Genomic DNA, 14225 nt, shown 5'->3' with positions numbered 1-14225 from the left:
GGTCACCCCACAGATGCCCACCCAAGCTGGTACTGGTCAGTATCACGGGAAAGACAGGAGACAGGACTTGTAACAATTTGAATAACACCAAAAAGGCAATATATTTTCTGCCAATCCTTTTTCCTCTATCCAAAGCAGAAACCAACTAGGAAAATATGTTTAACATCAGACATACTTTTTTCCCTTCATATGAAGAAATCCAGAAGATGAGTGTTTCATTATAAAAATATTTCATACTTAAGAGATACTGTCGCTATGCCCTTGGTTGGGTAGCAGAGTAAACAGTTGCATGAAAGTGAAAGGATTTAAGATGTGTTAAAAGGGAGTTCATTTTAGCTGCACTGTAACTACAATAACATACCTATTTTTTTCATAGCCATGCCAATCTTGTATGAACACTCTTCCTTCCTGTTACTCTTTCACCTTGCCTGGATAGGAAATCAAATGCAACAGAGATGGGTGAGACCAGGAAAGTCTCAGATTTTATTGAACTTTGAGGGGTTTTGGAGCTCGTGGCTTGCAGAGGTAGCACTCTGTGGAGGGTTTCATCTCTAGCTCAGCAATTGCCAGTTGAAGGATGACCCGTGTGAACAGACATGAATGAGAAAGAACAACTACATTTGACCCCAGTTTTGTCTGTTGCAATGCAGGAATAATTTGCAGCTTGAACCATATTTGTTTGATTTGTGAGTGGAGAACACGGCATTTTTTGAACGAAACTCAGTTTTGCTGACTCCTGTGTTTGGAAATTACCTTTTCAGTTACTCAAACAGGAAAGGATAAACTCTGGAAATGTTATTAATAAAACATTAAGCCCCCTCCCTCTCTCCCTCCCCAAAACCCCAGCTCCTAATTCAGCAGAGGTCAAACAATAAAGTTTACAATCATGCACTCCACGCTGCTCAGCACTCCGAGCCAGCACACCAGTGACTGGCCAGATTAACTAATCTTCCTCAGCTTCGTCTTGGGCCCTATAACTACTGCGGCAGGTCATTAACCAGCTGGTGAAGCCCCGGCACATCGTACATTTATTCCCAAACCTTAGCAGCCGTTGTTGAGTCCAGGAGCCTTAAAGAGGTACTTCTGATGTTAGCTGACAGAATGTTAATTTATGCTCGCTCTAATTCAAAGGGATTCCAAGGCAACTGTAAACTAATGAAACCTGAATAACTTTCCTGGAGAAGGCTCCTTATTTAATCAGTTGAACTAAAATGGAAATATGTAAAATGAGCAGTCATTCTTTCTTTTAAAATATAAGGCCTTTTTGTGAAAAGGGAGATAAATGAGAACATGATGTGTTAGAAGAATGAGATGTAGAAAAATGTTTGATTAATGCAAAATATTTATTCTCCCCAAGTTCCTTGATTTTTTTTTAAACTCTGCTATTCATCACTGCCAAAAGTAAAAAAGTAAAGAACGTGATGTCTACTAAGTTTGGTAACCTAGCAAAGGTATTGCTTTCAGGCAGGATTTGCTTTTTCTTTCCTTTTTCTTTTTTTTTCCCCTCTCTTTCTTTTTTTTTCTTTTTTTTTTTCTTTTTAATCTCAAATGAAAGGCTCTCTTTAATCAGATAATTGACCGGCTGGTAATTTTAGCCGTTTGTGACACACCAGTTGGCAGGTACAGTGGTACATAACCATGAGCCTTTTCCTATAGCCCTCCCTCCCTCTGGGACACTCACAGACGTGTCTCTGTCTTATCAGTCCCAGAGGACAATTCCCAAACATTTTGCAATGAAAATGCAAAGAAGGGGCCTTTTCCCCCCCGAAAAGGAGGGCCAGCTGTCAGAGGTAATGCACAGATGGCACTGGAGGTGTTCCCTCAGCCCACGGAGCACCTGGAGAAAGGGGGTGCCCATTGTACAGCTGTTCCTGTCGGGGCCACGCTCTGTCCTGCTCCTGGGGCTCAGGGCCCTTGCCAGGTTGGTGGGGGGCCCAGTGGCAGCAGACACAGATGTCCCCAGAGCACGTCACACTGGCAAGGAAGGCGTAATCAGAGGGATCCTCCTTTTGTTTGATTCACTGTGGGCTTCTTACTCTTATCCCTTCTCTGCTCTTCACTTTCAGTGGTGGCTGGGAGTGAAATGTACCTTGCTGCATGACTGACAGACCTTCAAGCTTCTCGGCAAACCTTGGGCCTTATTTCGAAAGGCCCCTGAAAGAAAAAGGATTGTGTGCTCTCTGAATGCAGGGCTGCTGAACCGCTGCCAACTCCAGGCTGCTCCATTCAAAGGGCTGAGTGAATAAATGAGAATAACATCCTTGGGGACCTCAGGGATCAGTTTACTCTGAAAATCCTCAGCTTTACAAAGGGTCAGAGTCACAAGGTAAATGAAAATGGCTGGGAGGGGACTTTGATGGCCAAAATACTGTAACTGTAGAGGACTTGAAAGAAAACTCTATTTTTTAAAAAGTGAGAGAAGAGAGGAAGCAAACAGGGGGGAATGTGGCTAGCAGGGGGACTTCAGCCTGCAGCCTCATCAGAAGGGAGAGGGGGGAATGAGAATTGGAGAACAGAAAGAAATGTCTCCTCTCTCTTAATCAACATTGATCTTTGAAATTCTGCTACAGGCAGTGGCTGTGGCAAGGGAAAACCTCTCTCCTGCCTGATGCCTCAGTGCAACAAAGTGCAACCCATTTCCTTTGGGTAATGATAAGCACAGTAGAACAGAGCAGCATTTTACTCACTTGATAAGTAACGAACAGATCTCAAGACATGGAGGGCTGAGCAAATGGCTTTAGGGACATGACTGCACCATGTCCTCAAAGAAATTGAAGAAAACTGCACCTATGTGCAATTCAGATATTTTTGGTGTTTCAGTTAAAAAATGAACATATAAGCTAATGCAGAGACATTTTAAAAGGGCATTTTGGAAATAGCTTTTCAGTGGTATGGAAGACAAGGATGTGAATATGTTCACATACTTTGAGTCTGTTTAAAATTGTTAAAGTCAGTAAGTTGTATAAGGCCACATGCATATTAACATCTTGAGGCCATTGGGAATTAGACACCTAAACACTTCAGTCTCTAAATTTCTGGCTCTTGTTGGTCTCTTCTCTTTACCTTTAGTTCTCTGAGCAACTCCATTAATACTGACAGTAGTAAAGTTAAACACAGTCCTAAACATTTGCAGGATCAGGATGTGTGTGAGTTAAAGCAGTCGCAGTTTCTTATTAGGTGTTTGTACAGTGCCTGACATCTGGGCTTCATCTCATTTTGAGTAAATTCAAGTCGTGGTAATTTTAAAAATAGGTTAAATACTGAATTATAAATATCTTCTGACAGATTATCTACTGCTGGTAAAATATTTTTTCAAGTTCTTAAGGTCAAGATACTCAACTGACAAGTGTACAGCTTTGGTCAGACTGCTTCTTTCTCAATGATCATTGCACCTTAACAAAGGGAGAAGTTTTATGTGCAGCTGAACTCATTTGTGCCCTCACATGTCAAACATGATACCTGTAGGCTTCTAAAAGACAGTTACAGGCATGTCTCCCTCCTCAGCTGTCAATAAAGACTCTGCTATCTACAGATAGTTTCTTTTTGCAAAGTTATTTATTTTTGTAACACAAGAAGGAAAAAAGAATATCCTACTGCAAACAGAGAAATTCAAGCTTGTTTTATTTAGACATTCAGATCAAGGTCTATACTCCATGAAAAAGAGTCTAACTTCATGTTGTCATATAGGCTCCATGACTTCTAACTGCTGTTTATAACATACTTTTGTTGATAGGCATGTTAGTACCCCATACTAGTCCACAAAATAACAGTGGGCAGAGAATATGCAGGATCCTGTTTTGTGTTTCCTACACACCAGCTGCAATATTGTTCCTCTGATCAAAGTTCCTCTGCCTTGGATTTTAGATGGGGAAGAAGCTGTCAGCCTCAGACAGTACCACGGACTGTAGTGTTTTTTAGGGTTAAAACAAGAAGGTTTAGTTCACCAGTAGTGTTCGCCAGTGAGTAGCTAGACCCTTCATTTGAAAGTATAGAAATCTACCTCAAACTGTTTTGTTTTGCATAGTGCATTGATATCAGAGTTGATGGGACTGGAGAGGAAGAAAAATTGCATCCACATGGGCAAATGCTAATAGGAGACTTTTTTTCAATCCAGAAATATTTGAGGCTTTTCTAAAGGTTTATTTTTTCTGCATAATTTTTTTTTAAGTGTAGAGGATTAAATTCTTGTACTAGACAGAAGAGACATCACTGACTTGTGATCCAGTTTCTGTGTTAAATATTAGAAACATCAAGGGAACACATAACTTCTCTGCACCTTAGTTTCATCTACACAGTGCAGAAAGAGAATCACTAGTTTAATCCTATAGGCTGTGCAAAAGAGGTACAAGTAAACTGTAGAAATCTTATTTTGGCAGATAAATTAATGGAGGAAAAAAGGACTTTGTTACAGAGCACACCAGAAGATCGTTTATTTTTGAATAAAAGCAGGTAGTTCGCAAAATTCAAGATGGGTTTTCTAATAGACTGGGTGCTTAACCCAGGATTTGGGCTGTCTTTGTGGATGCTCTGAAGTCCAATGTGGAGCAAATTCATGCTTCAGCAATCCCAGTATGAGGGTATTAATAGATTTTCCTTTTAGCCTGCCACCTGTTTTCCCACAAAAGTGGGAGCTTTGCTACCTCTAAGATCTCTATCACTTTTGTCAAATTTAGCTGATGCAGGGCAAAGGGTTCAGAAGTTATTGAAGTATCTCACATTGATATAAGACTCATTTCCTTAGGAAATCAGGCTGAGAAAGCAGTTGGGTTCACAGTACACTCGAACATGCCATAATTCACTGTAGCTGTGAGTATCACTGCATAAATGAACACAAATGCACATGTGTTTCCTAATGCCTACTGGAAGCAATAAACAGAACCAATAATGTATATGTAATTGTATTTATTTTTCACAAATGTCTTTTAAGAAAGGATTCTCTTAAACCAACAATTTGAGATATTGCCCAAACTGGGATTTATCTCAATTATGTTGTGTACAATTATATGATAGACATTTTTTCTAGGAGAAAAAACTCAAGTTACACATGGAGTTCATTAAAATAGGTCTAATGGTTTCAATCATGTTTCTAATAGTGTGGAATAGCTGGCCAGCAATGTGGGCTGCGGATAAGCCTGTGTGATATCTGCTGAAACATATGTGCTTTTGTTTCCCTTCCTCATGATGAGCAAACTGTTGCTGAAATGTTTTATTTTTGCAAATGTGAATAAGGAGAAACATGAATGAAGAAAACTATGAATGACTATGAAGAGTAAACACAGTAAGTGTATACAAAGGCTTGCTATAGATGTGTTCAGGTAGGTAGGAGCCAAGAGGCCTGTACCTGCTGTGGAGTGGACAGTTGATATTCTTCTGCAATGCACTCATAGGGATGGACAGCATCAGGGCAGTGCAAGTCAGGTTTTCTTATAAAGAGCCAACTTGTTCTTGGCCTCAAGCTGACAAGAAGCCGCTTGAACTTACTAATTAAGTGGCAACATTTTCTTTAAAGTAATCTTTGTTTTCACAATGTCTACAATCAATTTTTAAAAATTGTATATCAGGCAAAGTTTTTGATATTTCACTTTTCTTTGGAGTTGCAGGGTTTTTGTTTGTGTGGGGACAGGGAGCAGCTGCCCCACGTACAGTCCCCCTCGGGCTATCTTTTTTTACCTTGAAAATCTTTGCAAATTACACTCTCCTAGATTTGTTTTTCCAGTGTTCCCCAGCAGCAAAACTTTGGAGTTTCATTCCAAGTATCGTGCTTGGGGCCAGATCAATGCTTTTCGTCCAGGGCTGTGGATTTAGCTTCAGCCTTCAGAGGGCAGCCCAGGGCAGCAGACAGCGCAGTGAAACCTCCTCTTGGGTAAGCTTTGGACCCTCTTGTCATATTTGATTCTCAGCTCTTTCCTGGATGGCAGTATTGATTAATGTCATTATTCTCCACATGGTGTGCCTGGGCAAGGCAATATCTGAGCATGGCTCTCCCTCTGTGGACATAACAGCACAACAAAAATGCAGGGTGATGGCTGGGGTTCTGCTGGACAGGCTCTTGTGGGAGATCTGTAGAAGAGAAAAAAGAAGCCCCTTTGCTATGCTGTCTTTCTGTGCAACAGAAACTTATCAATAGACGTGGGTACAACACTTCTGTTTTTAGAAGGGAAAACTGCACATCATTTCTCCAAGAATTAATATGAGACTATCTCTCATGTTTAAATTTTAATTATGATTAATTCTGCTGGTATGATGGAGACAGTGAGTTTAGTGTGCCTTCTCCAAAACAAAACGAGCCTTGTTTAGTTTAATTCAAAAATCCAATAAAAATGGTTTAGATAAATGTTGAAAGACTCATTGGCTTCCATCAGGCATACCACATAAACAGTTGGCATCCTATCTACTTTCCTCATCTTGCCTTTGATTCTCTCTTTTCCCTTGCTTTCTACTATCAACTTTCACTCTGCATTGCCCCAGGCCTACATGTTCTATAGATCAAGTCACTTCTAATAAGAAAAAATAGTTGATTTATAAAAACATTTACTTGATGGGCACTGGAGGAGGGCGGTGGAGATGGGTGGAAATCCTACAGAATTTTCTTAGAGTAGCATAGAATCATAGAATCTTTAAGGCTGGAAAAGACCTCCAAGATCACTGAACACAACCTTTGACTAAGAACCACCGTCTCAACTAAACCATATCACGTCCAGTCATTCTTGAACACTTCCAGAGATGGTGACTCCACCATCTCTCAGGACAGCCGATTCCAATGCTTAATCACCCTTTCAGTGAAGCAATTGTTCTTGAAGTCCAACCTGAACCTCTCCTCATGCAGCTTGAGGCCATTTCTTCTCATCTCATCACTTGTTACATGGGAGAAGATGCCAGCCCTCCACCTGGCTACACCCACCTTTCAGGCAGGTATATGAGCAATAAGGTCTCCCCTGAACCTCCTTTTCTCCAGGCCAAACAGCTCCAGCTCTCTCAGACTCTCCTGATAAGACTTACTCTCCAGACCCATCTCCATCTCTGTTGTCCTCTGACATGCTCCAGCACCTTGATGTCTTCCCTGTTTTGCGGGGCCAGCACCCCCAGGTTTTTTCCCATTACTCTAGTCTGTAGGTCTGCCTGGGATTGTTGAAACTCAAATGCAGGACCCTTTGCTGCCTTATTCTTGATGATCCATTTGATTTCCTTGTTACTATGCCTAAAAGACAACCTTCACCAAAATTGCTGAAGAAAATGCCCCTCTAACCTAACTGAGGGATTTTACCTCTAGTTGAAATGTTGGCTTCTTTCTGCTCAGTCCTTCTCTGCAATTAACAGGGGTCTTGGAGCTTGCTTCTGGTGGAAAAACTCAGAATTTTGGCCTTTTTTCTGGCTGGCCGTGGCATGCAGGGCAGAGAAAATGCTGGAATGAAAAGATGCTTTTAAATCACTCTTTTCCTTATGTATTGTGAAACCATGGCAGAGCCAGGAGGGAAAAGGAAGGCTTTACAATTGTGAGTGCAGTTCAGGGAAGAAAAACAAGTGTCCTTGAAAATATCTCCTGGGTTTTATTACATGTGTTCATGGATGCCAGCAACTGGGAATGGAACAGCACCAGGGAAACAGGATAGATTTCAAAATATAAAAATTCCCAAGTTCTGTAATACAGTGCTAGGGAAGAATGATAAAAATGCCTGACTGCACACCTAGCTGTAGCAGAAAAGAATGTAGACAATTCTCTGAGGAACAGGGAAACTGCTTTGCTGTAACAGCCTTGTGCTACTCTCCAGGCTAAAATCTGGCTCCCGAGCTGACCTCCTCCAGATGCTCCACAAGCAGGAAAAAAAGACCCTCCAAAAAAACAAAAGCCTCAAGGAAGACATTAAGGGAATAGTTTGCCAGTAAAGGAGAATTCTTCATAATTGCCTTCAGTTAGTTACTGTCTTACACTCAAAGCAGGAAAGCTGAGTTCATTTCTAATCCACTTTTAATAGGGAAGATGTACAAGAATGCATGGATTTTTAATTGTTCAATGCATGCACATAAAGAGCAGCTATTGCACTTAAAAGCCCACATATGCAGAAACAAGTTACATACCTTTAAAAGCTGCTGCAGCTCTGTGTGTTAGATAGAGAAAAGCAAAAATGAGTATTTATTGCCCTCATATTTTACACAGATTCCCATTCCCATCTTGCTGCATTACGTTCCCTTTGACATCCTTTACCGCTTTTTAAACTGAAGAAATGTGCCTGCAGAGTCAGGTAGCTGTGTCAAAATTCCCCAGCAGTTGGCCAATTATTGGTAGACTAAAATTACAGTGTTAAACTACTCTGCATGACAGTCCAACACTCGACCTTGGCATGCAATGCTGATCTCTCTCTGCTTGCCCACTCCAGGAGCCTGTAGCCAATTTGCTGCAATGCTCCAAGACCCAGCCCCACACATGCTCAGCAACCATCAACAAAATAAAAATGGGAGAGAAAACTGTTTTGCTACCTACATGTCTGCAATACAGCTTGTCTACTTAGCTGGCAGGAAGGCCAAATGATACCTTTCCTTTTAGGATAGAAAAATGAATCATACTTTCTGTCTTAGGAATAACATTTGTGTGTCTCTGGATATGTGATCTTTACTCTCTGCTATAGACATGATCCAAATGCTTTCCTGCCATTCAGATATATGCAGGATACTCCTAATTTCTCTTTTCTTTTCTTTACGTCCTTTCCTCTCTCCTCTGTCTTCCTTTCTTCCTTCCTTCCTTCTCCTTTCTTCTTCTAACTCTTTTTCTTTCAGGGGATGGGTCTATGCAGTCACTCCCAAGCAAAAGGAGTTTGCTCCTTTTTGTAAAACCATGGAGAAAATTGTTGCATGAGTGGAAAGTTCCTCTGTTAATTTCAAAGCTTTACATTTTACAATATGGAGTGGGATTGTTTCCATGCCAATGTCTCAAAATTTTGTCCTCTGAAGAGAATGCATCATGCTTTGGGAGCTGCAGATAGGACTAGCTGAAGGAGATCTGGCTTGTAAGCCAGATCTGCTATGGATCCATAGGCACCTTCTGCCTGGGAAGCTACTACAAACTACACTACATTGTTTGACTGATCTGGAGCTCATTCCTGCTTAAGTCTGGGGTGAAGCAGGAGCACCCTTGGTTGGTTTTGTCACAAACGTAAGACTTTGTCACCAATGTAAGACTGTGGTATTTTCTAAGGACCACAGGATAAAGGCACTGCAGAGGGAGTACAAGTGGTGGCAGGTCTTTCAGAGAGTTGAGCAGAGGTCTCAGACCATCAGAAATCTCACTGGTTTCTGCCATAAGCACAAGGGCAAAGGAGTTTTAAGAAAAGTTCTGAAATCAACTGACTTCGTGAATGTTCAAAGCAAACTCTTCCCAATGTCAGGAGTCACACAGATGTGGTTGCTTACAAATGAAAAAATTCAATACAGAGGGATTAGGGGAGAGTTGAGCTCTCTGTGCTGACTCCAAGACAAGTGGGTGTGAAATGAAGCCTGCTAGCTTGTTTGTTGAGGCAGAGAGGCAAAGAGAGACAACTGAAACATGATCAAAACAGTGAGGCTGAGAAATGATCTTTGCAGCAGCATTGCCAGTCACTGTGAGCAGGGAAAACTGTGTTTGTTAAGACAAGCAGAAAGGATGTGACTTCCGTGGCCTACTGTGCTTTTTTCAGACCCGGACTGAACAAGACTTTTAATCTACAAGGTACTTGGTTTACTGCACAGAATTATCTATTGTATATGTGTCAGAGAAAGGTTCTTGAGCCAATATTTGTTCTAAAACCTTATATTTTCATACTTTTTTTACTGCACCCACAAATGCCCATTGAAATCAGGATCTCACAGATCTAGTGGATATACAAATATTGCTGCCACCTTGTTTCAGCTGCAGAGGACGTGAGAAAACAGCAGACTCCTCATTCAGTTGAGTTCTCATCACTTGTTTCTGTTGCTGCTGAGCACCAAGGACACCCTGGCAGAGGAAAGTGTCCCCATGAAAGGTTCCTTTGGCTTGCTGGTGCTCCTTTTATGCTGTCCTCAGAGACTGGGTGGTCTTTGGGTGAGCCAGGGTAGGCTGCTGGTCTGCAGCAGCCCTTTGTAGGCAGCCATTCATTCTATGGTTGCATGGGCACAAGGGATGAGGTGGGGAGAGATGATGGGAAGATGGATTTATCCCTTTAGCCGGGTCTGTGTTGGGTGGCCTTTCTTCACCCTGCTTTAAACACTTCTGATAGCTTTAATTAATAATGCTGAGATCCCAGAAACGTTTTTGGGATGAATTACCGTGACATTCAAAATAAATTAAAATACCAAAAAATGAACAATTTCCTAAGTTGAACCTTACCTGAAACTTTGTGTGGATGTGATTTTTGTAACTATGTGAATTATGAGTTCTTGGTTTGTTTTGGAATTTTACACCATGTTACACCATAACCTATTGCCTAATTTTCTCTCCAACAGCACAGTGTAAGCATCATTTTTTCAAGGCTGCTTTCTCCTGTTGTTAAATAGCCATGCCTACTCCCACTCTTACTTTTGCAGATGGGCTAAAAATCTTTGCAGAAATGCATTTTTTCTATAACAGCAATATGTCTAAGAATAAATTAATATACCATTCGACCTAAGAAAGATAGTAATGCTCTTGCTGAAGGACAAACAGATACAAAGACATGTCCAAAGATCAACACTGTGCCTGATCTATGTAATATTAATGTTATGAAATGCGTTATACAGAAGAAGAACTAATAGTACTGATTAACTCTTAGGTGAAAGACATAGCATGAAGGACTTAGGCAGGTTACAAAGAAACACTGGGCTGGGCAATAATAATTTAATATGTAAGACAGAAAAAGGGGAGTCTGGTTATCATACAGGAGAGCATATTGATTTAGGATCATCATCATTTTGGTTGAGTACCTCAGTCCTTCTAAAGAAGAAACAGTGTGTTTATAGGGTAGTTAATTAATTTTTACCATAGAGAGCAACTGTTATAGTCTCCTTCTGAGAGTAAGTGTTATAACTCCCTTCTGTGCCTGTCTGACTGTTTGGAAGCTTGATTTGAGTCCTCAGGTTGAGTTTTGCTCGATCTTCTCAAGTCTGGAAGAGCCTGTCTGATTGTGCTGCATGTGACTCAAAGCCAAATTGAGATAGTTAAACAAATATTCAAGACAAAGGAACTAAAAGAATGTGTTTATTCTGTGGCACTATCTGCATTTTTGAGAAATAATTCCCCATTTGTTATATTTTAAATGAGAAAGAGAAATATGTTATGTGCCTATGTAGGTTACATTTTATGTGCCTTGAGACAGAGCTGGTAAACACACATGTTGTGGAGTGTTTCTGTTGTCTGGAGCTCATGGGCCCCTTATTGCACTCATTTGTTCTGCATGGCAAGGGCTGAGTTCCACAGTTTGCTCTTGGCAGCTGAGAGCTATTATTGGGCTGCAACATCTGTTTCAACAACAGTGGGTCCCTGGTCAGCAAAACTAATTAAAAAAGAAGTGCAAAGTCAAATACCATGACCTATCTGCTATGTCTACATGTAAACATGGAAACTACTGGAATAATGAAAACTTAGGATAATTTACAAAAATCTGACAAGTGATGAAATGCCTCAGAGCTGTTCTTCATATCAGACACTTATAAACAGCACAGGCAAAGATTAGGATTCGTGCAAGCGCTTAAGCACGTAGGGAACTTTTTATGCACATGGGTATTGGCAGTAAAGTCACTGAGGCCACTCAGCTGTGCAGCCCTTCCCACATGGATGAATATTTACAGAATTGGATTGCAAGCTTCCTCTGTACTCTGCCAGGATTTTCTTAATTGGTAATTGTAGATATGAAGGTACCCGGGTACGCATTTAATGACTCCAAACATGCACAAGATTCCTCCATTTTGCTCTGATGTCAAAATTTTTGTTGTCAAGAATAAAGTAATTAGTACTGGTGAGTTCCAGGACATTAAATACTTCCCCCTGACCTAAGAAGGAGGAGAGGAGCCATGTTTATATTGGACTGATGAAATGAGATGACTTCCTTGAAGAAAATGCAGTGGAGAAAGTATTTAGGACAGAAGGCGTAGGAAGTTTTCAGAGCAGGCACTGCTTCATTGTCAAACTGATGACTGAGTTAGCTCCAAAGCATCCTAATTTTGCTTTTTCCCAGGTTTGCTGATTAATTCCAGATTTAAAAAAACTGAACAGAAACTGAAAAGTGGCCAAAACCTCCCTGCAGCATATACTCAGATGAAAAAAAGAATGATCCATTTTTAAAATATGGGTAGATTACATGCTAAAATTGAGCTTAAAGGGAATCTCTTCATACTCCCTGCATGAGCTATATGGGATGTGGATGCTGATGAGTGAGTGTAGACAGGAGTACAGTAGATAATGCATTGTGAATCTGCTGCTTTTGCTTTTACACAGCAAATGGGCAGAAGGTGATAGACGATCCTTACCCATCCCATTTTCAAAATATGGACCATAAGCAAGTAACTGCGAATTTCTTTTTTTCCAGCAAATTAAAAACACACAGAAAGAACTGTAACTCGTGAGGCGACAATTTTTCATTCATACAGTTCCTAATGCTGCACAACATTCTCCTCTTCAGGTCTGAGGGGCAGCTTCATCCAGGCTGCCATGAAGATATCAGTGATTAACAGTGCCTCAGAGTGTGCTTGTCTATTCACAGTTCTTTTCTCTTTCAAATGTATTCTGAACATTTTTAGCCAACAGGAAAACTTCTTATCTATTCTTGCATCTGGTTTTAAAAGAAAAAAATTTGGTTTTATTTAGTGCTTTCCTAACCAAACCTACACTTGTCTGTGTCTCCCCTTATTGTGGAATAAAAGAATTCATTCTTTGCAGGGGCAACAGGGAGATTGAAATAGTATGCTGAAGATGGTCCACCTGTGTAACCAGTTGCTCTCTGTAATCTGTTCTTTAGAAATGGTGGGAAGTCAATGTTTCTCTAGAGACTTTTATTGTCAGTCTGTTTATCTGCTAGAACCTTTTCCATATCCATCTTAGATGGCTGAGAATTATCTTTACAGGGTGACAAGATGAATGGTTTGTCAGACCTTCTGTCTGATGATTTTTACATCCCTTTCTAATCTCTCCATTGAATAGTTGGTTAGCAAAAAAGTAAAATATATGCAATATAATATTCTGGACTGTCAAACTTGCTGCAAAACCAAATTCAGTCATGATACTATATTCTTACAAAAAGTTGAAAAACTGCTTGCAATTATTAATGCCACCTATGTGCCATTAATATTAATCTCATAAGTATCCAAAATAGCATCTAGATTATATCATTAGATTCAGATTATTTGTCAAGAAGTATATTTTCCCCAGGAGCTAACAATGTTTTTGGTGAGAAAAAAAATATTATATTGCTGGTTTTCTTAGCATCAGTGACAAAACTTGGATTGTCCACTGGTAATTTTTTAATTTAAACTACAAATCCTTGTCTTACCTTTCTAACTAATTTAAATTGCTATCATGCCATGTAGCGGGTTAGAGTGCAAGGTGATCCACACTTCAACATTTCTTTGAGCTTTTCTAGATTTCTTCATTGGCCCATGCTCTCATCTTGATGTTCCTTAGTTATGCTTCAGATATAGTGTCATTATCTGAAAAATAAGTAAATGCATTATTTACCTTTCTAACATTTTGCCAGAAAATGCATCCAGCAAATGCATTTGTACGGATTCTTAAGAAAACTGAAAGAGTTCAGAAAGGAGACAAAGGAATAGAGAAACCATCAGCATTTGTTTTTCTGGAAAAAAGTAGCAAAGTTGAGGCCTTGTGTGCAATACCAGGAGCCTGCTTCACCATTTTGCCTCAGTTATAAAGGGAGCCCAGAACACCTAACATGGGATGAAGGCACCTCTATGATGTTAATGTTTTCCCAGTGTGCTCATCAACTGGTGCTGGTCTATAGGGAGTGGGTGTGATGTCTTGGAGGGGCTGCCTGGGCCCACACAAGCTTCCCTGGGACCTGCCTGCCTGCCTGGGGCTGGCACAGGGCGAGGATGTGGGTGCAGGTACTGCTGGCCGTGAGGACTGAGTGCTTTCTTTGGAAGCAGCCATGCTCCTTCCCTTTTATTCCCTTGGTTGCTGCAAGGGCAGTAAGAAGAGCAGATCCCCCCATCTCTACCTTAAACATGCCTTTCTTCCCCTACTGGCAGAAGGAGCCGGTTCCTAGACCCTCATCCACAGGAGAGTG

The 14225-nt window shown here is 40.7% G+C and overlaps 1 long non-coding RNA gene across 2 annotated transcripts; it reads right to left on the bottom strand.

Moving 5' to 3' along the window:
* Nucleotides 1–3650: 3650 nt before the first annotated feature.
* LOC141728693 (uncharacterized) lies at nt 3651–13630 on the bottom strand. Of its 2 annotated transcripts, none has more exons than XR_012579840.1 (3): nt 13473–13630; nt 7265–7402; nt 3651–6060 (listed from the first exon to the last, which is right to left on the bottom strand). It is a non-coding gene; the product is annotated as an uncharacterized LOC141728693 (long non-coding RNA). The 2 variants fall into 2 exon arrangements; XR_012579839.1 differs by lacking the exon at nt 13473–13630 and adding an exon at nt 8077–8416.
* Nucleotides 13631–14225: the final 595 nt, after the last annotated feature.

This window comes from Zonotrichia albicollis, chromosome 3 (genome assembly GCF_047830755.1).
Source record: "Zonotrichia albicollis isolate bZonAlb1 chromosome 3, bZonAlb1.hap1, whole genome shotgun sequence".
NCBI classification, from domain to species: Eukaryota; Metazoa; Chordata; class Aves; order Passeriformes; family Passerellidae; genus Zonotrichia; species Zonotrichia albicollis.
This window is presented reverse-complemented; position numbering and strand designations above follow the sequence as displayed.